Consider the following 6,115-nt stretch of genomic DNA (forward strand, 5'->3'; position numbering starts at 1 on the left):
GTTCAGAATAAGGTCTGGCTTCCATCTTCACTGATTCTGCATCTTTGGTTTCGTTACACTAAACATTTATCATTTGATTCGTAAACGAACTCTGCCTTTGTTTTGTCTCCTCTTCCGCTTTCTTGGCAACTGAACTCAATCTCCCGGTTATAAATTTGATTTCAACCATTGCTTCTGTGATGTCTCTTGTAGATTTATCTGCACATATAAACACGTCTTCTTCTGTAATCAACATGTTTGGTAAAATGTCTGTGAGAGTTCTTAAGTGTTCATTTGCCTTGAAACATGGCTCTTCCTCGTTCTCACGGCCTATGCAATAAAACACATAAATTTTAACCTCTCATCATGAACCTTTTTAAATAATAGCCATCTTAGCCAACTTATGATCAGGACCAGGTACTTAAATTAGTGGGTTTAATTTAAAAATTTTTTAATTTAACTTATAATTTTTTTTACTGTTCAGTTGAACACATTTAAAGTTCAAAATTCAAGTTTGAATCAAGTCTCTAAAACCACTAAATAATACTCCTACCACTAAACTACGAGTATTTTGTTTAAAAAATGTGTCTAAATTTCTTTTATGAAACTTTTTCAAATGAGATTTGGGGCACACTTAAAGGAAAAAAAATTCTAATTTTGACATCAAAATATGAAGTTCTTTTTAGAATTTGATTATCCAAATAGAAAAAAAGTCATTTTCAAAAATTAAATTCACACAATTAGAATTTAAGATTTTGGCTGGCTCTAATATAAGATGGTTTTAGTGAAAAATGGTCATAATTAACAAATAACAAATCGGGGATCAAAATGGATCACGGTTCCCCAAAAATCTCATTGTTTGAATTGAGGTAGGGGTTCGTTCATATTGTAAGACTCATCTGCTCTTATTTATTAATTGTTTAATTTTGAAAATACAAGTATAGAAAAGCAAAGGTAGGCATGCTCTTTTATAGTCGTTTTATCTTAAGATCTTAGGTTTTTGATTTTTTAAAACCAATTAATTCAAATTTACATACAACAATTGGTTCATGTTGGTGATTAGGATAAATTTACAATTCCATTAGACATGCATTAATAATTTACTTTTCTTTTTTTTTTTGTTTTGAAAAAGGAAAAAAAAAAAACAAATTCACTATCAAGTGAAAGAAAAGCTTAAATTTACTTGTAAGCTTCTGTTTGGAAATAAAGAAAACAATAGAACATTTTTTGATCCAGAACATTCTCTTTTTCATTACTAAAAGTTTGATACAAGCATATGATTTATATTGTTTACTTTTATAAGCTGAATTTGTTATTAACTGAGATCAAACTAAAAGCATGTATAACTGTATATACATAATAGAATGTGTTGAGATGGAAATGCATAACAGAATTGAGCAAAGCCGGCACTATTCTAATTGTTGTTGCTGAGCTAGATATTCATACTTAACTATTGTTGAATTTTCTCCTTTGACTGTATATTGAGCTCTTTTAAAATTCCCCCTCAAACTTAATGGGCAAGGTTGCACATTATGTTTGGCTCTAAAGAAATCGAACTAAGTAAAAGCAAGTGGCTTAGTTAAGATGTCTGGAACTTGCTCTGCACTTAGTATATAATGGATTTCAAGGCCTTATAGAAGAACATGCCCCCTCATTTTGTCCATCACAAAACTAACATTACCAAGAAATTCAGTGACAAGGTCATTATTAGTTGTAAGTTTAGAAATGCTCAAAAGGTTCTTAGTAATAGATGGAACAAGCATGATATCTTTTAATGCAATCTGTATGTGATTTTGATATTGTAATGAACCTTTAAAATATAGAGATGCATCTCCAATATGAATTATAGACAAACCTTGTCCATTTCTTACAATAAGCTGATCTTAACCTCTGAATTCTTCTCGAATTTGCATATTAATTAGCCATGTTGGTAAGGTGGTGAGTAGCACCACTATCAAAATACCATGCATCATCAGCAGCTCCTTTAAAATTTGCAACAAAAGCAGCTCTAGCTCCAGTTCCAGGTCCAGGCACAACTCTAGAAATATATGATGAATCTGGTATGAAGGCAGATCCAGGCGTATAGGTATAACAACCATGAGGGATCTAGAGTTATCTTTTACAGCATAGTCAAACATAAGCCCTCTAAAATTGAAACCAGAATTATACTTGGCCATATATGATGATTTTACACCTTTGCTTCTTCCAAAGTCTCTTGGTGGCGTGGGTACAAAGTTATCATTAAACATATTCCAGTAAGCATCAGCTGTATGATTTGGTTTAAAACAAATCTAACAGATTGTAATAGCTTGTGAATAATCAGAATTATCATGTCTAATTGATATGTTACCAAAATTTCCTTTGGCATATGGTATTGTTTTTAATGGCATATACTATCCTCTGCTAAGATCATTATCAAATAGACCATGATCGGAAGAAAAGGCTTTGTTGTGAAACATTCCTCTACTATAAACATTACCTTTACTATAAACATTACCTTTACCACCAGAGTTACCATAAAATTGATTCAGATATCCACTTCCAAACTAAGGTTGGCTAAATCCGGATCTACATCGGATGCGGGCGGGTATTCTGGATATCCAGATCCACAAAACTTAAAATTAAATAATTTAAAAATTCAACAATTTAATTAATAATATCAAATAAAATTCAATTATAATCCAACAATTACCAATTTAACATAAATAACATATAGCATCAACATAAATACACAAATAAAAATATCACAACATAAATCAAACATAAAAAATAACTAAATTCAAGTGCACCACCATTAAAAATTTAAAGTCCACAAATAAAAAACACTACAAATCCATGTAGATTCCAAGCTTCCAATTCAAAACGTCATGCCACGATATCATTAATCATGAAGATCCTCCACCCCTTCAGCATTCAAAATTAAATTAAATTCAATTCAATCAACAAAGAAATTAAATTAAGGCAGCAACATTTTCATGTTTAAACAGATTTACAGTAGATCATTAAATACAATCAAACAATTAACCACAATACCAAATTATTAACCAAAAAAAAAATTGAATCAACAAGAAAATTAAATTAAGCCAACTATTTTTTCAAGTTTAAACTAGATTAAACTATTAACCACAATACCAAATTATTAACAAAAAAAAGCCATGTGTTTAATAGAAAGAACAGAAAATTAATTGAAATAAGGGAGCAAAATCAAACTACCGGCAGATTAATTCCAATCAGGCGAGGCTTGGACGGCGAGGCCTGAATGGCGGCAGGGCTTCGACGAGCACCGTGACACTTCTTCGACGAGTACCGCGAGGCTTCAGCGACAACTCAGGTGAGGCGAGCTTTGACGTGAGGCTCCAGCGAGCTTCGACGCAAGGCTCCGGTGAGCTGCGAGGAAGACGGTGACCTGTCGACAACGAGATTTTAATGTTATGACTTACGACTGTTAGTGAGGTGATTGTGTGTGTGAAAGTTGAAATGTTGAACAAAGGACATGATTGATTTAGGGATTAGATTTTTTTATTTAAGTTAATATATATTTTAATTTAAAACAAAAACCAACAAAATCCAAATATCCGATTTTCCGAATGTAAATGCATTTAGATCCGGATCTAGATCCATGCAGATTTTAGTTTTTCAAATCCGGATCCTTGCGGATGCGGGGTGGATCCCGATTTTTTTGCCATCCCTATTCAAAACTTCTTCTTTTAGCATTGCCTCTCATTTATGTATAATTGGCATTAAATAGGTTACTAACATTCTCATCCTTTTGAGCTTGTTCTAATCAAATTTCATATTAGTACTAGTAATAAAAAAGTAGCTACATCAAGATAACCAAGCCCTAAACCATTTAAGATTTGTGATATCAAATCCTTTTCTAATAATGGACTGCTAGCACATGCTAATTTGTTAGCCATAACTTTCATTTTCAAACAATAATCCTCCACACTCAATGAATCTTTTCTAAGTAAACTCATGTCATATTTCAGTTGAAGAACTTTAGTTTGTGACTGAACTCCAAATTTCTTTTCAATTGTTTGCTAAATAGTAAATAAATAATTTAGATTAAGAATAAGACTGATAATACCTTCACTTAGTGAAGAGACTAACCAGTTGAGAAGTTGTTGACCTTGAGCTCACCAATTCAGATAGGCAGGATTCTCAATTTGTCGAGAAGATCCATCACCTTCTCGACGAGAAATATATTGTTCTGGTGCTGGCAAATCTCTATTGATGTATCCTTCAAGCCGATTACCTTTTATGGAAGAAAGAACTTGAGATTTGCATATCACATAATTCAATTGATCAAGCTTTATTGGAGTAATAAAAGAAAAAGTAATTTGTGAAGGTTGATTTGCATTCTATGTGTTTTGATTACTTGAGCTAGCCATATCTGGCTCTGATACCATGAAAGAAAAGTTTAAATTTGCTTATATGCTTCAGTTTGGAAACAAAGAAAATGATAGGACATTTTTTTGATCTAAAAAGATTCTCCTTTTCATTACAAAAAAATTGATACAAGTAGAGTATTTATATTGTTTATTTTCATAAGCTGAATTTGTTATTGGCTAAGATCAAACTAAAAGCATGCGTGGCCGTATATACATAACAGAATGTGCTGAAATGGAAATGCATAACATAATTGAGGTGAGCTGGCACCATTTTAACTGTCATTGCTGAGCTGGATTTTCATGCCTAACAGTTGCTGGCTTTCCTCCTTTGACTATATAATAAGCTCTCTTAACATCAAGTTAGAAGGCCCAAATTTCTTTTTTTTTTTTTTGAAAAATACAAACTTATAATTGCTGATAAATAGTATAAAATTTTTGTTTGTTGATTGTCTTTTATTTTTATTAATTTAGAATCCTAGTGTGTTGCAGTGTATTATAAGTAAAATTGAAATTTGATCAAATTTCACTAAAGAATACGAGTAATGGCAATACCTTTAAATATTAAAACTAGTGGCTTGAAGATTGATATAAATATAAATAGAAAAAATTACAAAAAACTAAAACTAAAGAAAGCAATAATTAGTTATATGTATGTTGCAACTACCATAATAACGCAATAAGATTTTAAGAATCAATACTTAATTAAAAAATGCATCATAATTTATTTAATGCTCATTTATAAAATCTTCAATCCCACTGAAGCCACCAAAACTCCTTTCTTAATATTCAATCATATATATATATAGGGCCTCGTGTCTTTTTAATTTCCGCACATTTATTTCAATTCTAATTAAGTTACTTCCAATTTTATTAAGAAATGCAAAATGCTGAAGAGTCTCAGTTTCATTATCTTGGCTTTACTTGTAATGACAAACACTAAAAACATGCCTATCTCAGCCACTACTCTTAGCCATGAATCCTACACCGATGCTTCACTTTCTCCTAATCCTACAGCATCACCTTATAGTATCGATTGTTTAGGGCTTACAAGTGAAGAGTGCTTGAGCAAGAAGACTAAGAATACCCAAAAGGACTATATCTATCCATGCCCTCGGAGAGGATGCAAATGATTTTGCTAATTAATTATTTGTCTGACATTGTATCTATACATACGTTTGCATAATGATAAGCTGTTAAGAATATTGAAACTATGATTTAATAAAAATGATAAATATATCAATCCAATATAAGCGTGTGATGTGATGTGATATGTTGTTGTGGGTTATTTGGTGCTTTTTTCTTGTATACATATCATTGAATCAATCTATCACAGAGAAGTTTGTTGAATGCTAATTATGGACAAACGATTACAATTGTTTCCTTAGTACCCTTTTTTTTATTTTATTTTATGTACATTTCCTTTTAGGATAGGGATATTTGCATCCTAAAAAATAATTTTTTGAACACTCTTATTTTAGCTGAAGCTTATATTACTTAACCGCCTATGATGTAAAGGTAATCAATGTAAAAAAAATCTTATTACTTTTGGCATTTTTTTACCTTGTCCACTAATTATACAATCATCTTTCCCTAATCTTAATAATTTATATGTCTACATCAAATCTAACGCTTAAAACTAACAAATATTTACTTATTTTGAATATATAACTTGAACCTTAGGGCATTATAAAATTTTAATTTAAGTTCTTTTAATTTCTTAATGGTATTGACTGTTTTTCTAATTA

The sequence above is a fragment of the Citrus clementina genome, unplaced genomic scaffold (genome assembly GCF_000493195.1).
Source record: "Citrus clementina cultivar Clemenules unplaced genomic scaffold, Citrus_clementina_v1.0 scaffold_4, whole genome shotgun sequence".
Taxonomy (NCBI): Eukaryota; Viridiplantae; Streptophyta; class Magnoliopsida; order Sapindales; family Rutaceae; genus Citrus; species Citrus x clementina.